Here is a 1,943-nt window from a genome sequence, read left to right as displayed (position 1 = left end):
GATTGTCAGATCGTTTTGAAAAGGAAATGGTGTCCCCCAGGGCAGTGTTTTAAGTGTTACTCTCATTGCCATAGCCATTAACAGTCTCACGTCTATGGTAAGGAGACCTTTGCAGCGCTCGTTACTTGTGGACGATTTTGCTGCTTTCTGTTCCTGCTCCAGCTTGGCAAGAGCGAGCTGTCAGTTGCAAATTACACCGCAGGAGCTAGAGGAGTGGGCTTCAAAGTCGGGTTTTGATTTTCCACAGTTAAGTGAATGTGTTCATTTTAATCGTTCTAGCAGTATTTTTAATTTATCTGTCTTGCGTATGTGGGGCACCAACCTACATTTTAGAGACTCTGTCATGGTTGCCGCACCTGAGAGACCTAAAAGGCAGAACCGTGAACGCACTGAAGTGCCTTAGCCACAGGTGTTGGGAAGTGGACAGGTTGCGTCTGCTTCAGTTTTGTAGGGGTTTCGGGCGCTTGCGGCTGGACAACGGGTGCCCAGAGACCTTCATATCTGAAGATAACTGACACTTTCCTCCATAAGGTGATTCGGCTGGCCGTGGGTATTTATAGCACCAGTCCTATAGCTGGTCTCTGTACCGAGTGCAGGGAACCGTCATTCACCATTTGGCGGCTGCTCCTCATGGCGCATGAGGCATGTAAGTTCCTTGCTGATCTAACTTCACCCACATACCATACTATTGCTCATCTGCCTCTGGAAAGCCGTTTGTTAAACCGTCCACGAGCCACAACGCCATTTGGAGTCAATGTGCAGTGTATGCTGAAGTCACTCGGTATGGAGCAAGTACAACCCCAAGTAGAAGGTTTTAACCATCTGCAGCACTTGTTATTGCAGGGGTGTAATTTTAGATTAAGTGCGATACAGGAGGGATTTGCAATCCAGCTTCTGTTTTTAATGCGATAATCTCTAACATTTTATCCATCATAACAGTGTAGCTGACGTTACGAGAGGGTCTAAACAGGGAGACTCCGTTGGTTGCCCTGTTGTTTTCCTGTATTGTATCCTAAGGGTTCGACTGCTTTCGAAATTTACTCTCAATATATGCTGTCTTGCGGGCGCTGGAGCAAATGAGACATTTTGCAGTGCTAAATTTCTTGTTTGTTCCGATTCTCTGAGCGCCTTTCGCTCATTCCAGCGTTTATACCGACCACATAAGGAAATCTAGAATATCCAGAAATCCTTATTCCTTCTGGCAACGGCCTTGCCGCAGTGGATACACCGGTTCCCGTGGGATCACCGAAGTTAAGCGCTGTTGGGCGTGGTCGGCACTTGGATGGATGACCATTAAGCCGCCATGTGCTGTTGCCATTTTTCGGGGTGCACTCAGCCTCGTGATGCCAATTGAGGAGCTACTCGACCGAATAGTAGCGGCTCCGGTCAAAGGAAACCATCATAACGACCGGGAGAGCGCTGTGCTGACTGTGCTGACCACGCGCCCCTCGTATCCGCATCCTCAACGGAGGATGATACGGCGGTCGGATGGTCCCGATGGGCCACTCGTGGCCTGAAGACGGAGTGCTTATTCCTTCTGCAAAGACTGGGAACGATGCTGGGTACGAGGGCACATGGGTCTTGCAGGGAACGAAAGCGCGGATCTAGCAATCAAGTGGTTGCATTGTTCTCCTCTGTTCTGTCAGTGTGCCATCCCGCTGCATGCTATCACGTAGATGTTGAGGTACAAAGACATGTATAGATGGAAAGACAAGTGGCTAGAAGATCCGACAGTAAACTCCGTGTACTAAAGCCCTGGCGTACCTCGTTCCAGTCATTGTTTTTCCATAGGCCGCACGCCTATGACGCATGGCTTCTTACTCCGGCGAGAGGACCCTCCAATGTATGGTGCATGTGGCGTACACACAATTGTACGCTACGTTTAATTGGACTGTGTTTTGTTTTCCGAAGAGCGGACCACTGCGGATTTGCGCACGAATCTG

The 1,943-nt window shown here is 49.3% G+C and overlaps 1 pseudogene; it reads left to right on the top strand.

The window, feature by feature from the left end:
- Positions 1-1,200: 1,200 nt before the first annotated feature.
- On the top strand, positions 1,201-1,317 carry LOC126274571 (5S ribosomal RNA; annotated as a pseudogene).
- Positions 1,318-1,943: the final 626 nt, after the last annotated feature.

Source organism: Schistocerca gregaria, chromosome 5, assembly GCF_023897955.1.
Source record: "Schistocerca gregaria isolate iqSchGreg1 chromosome 5, iqSchGreg1.2, whole genome shotgun sequence".
Taxonomy (NCBI): domain Eukaryota; kingdom Metazoa; phylum Arthropoda; class Insecta; order Orthoptera; family Acrididae; genus Schistocerca; species Schistocerca gregaria.
Note: the sequence above shows the minus strand (reverse complement) of the source record. Positions and strands in the feature narration are given on the sequence as shown.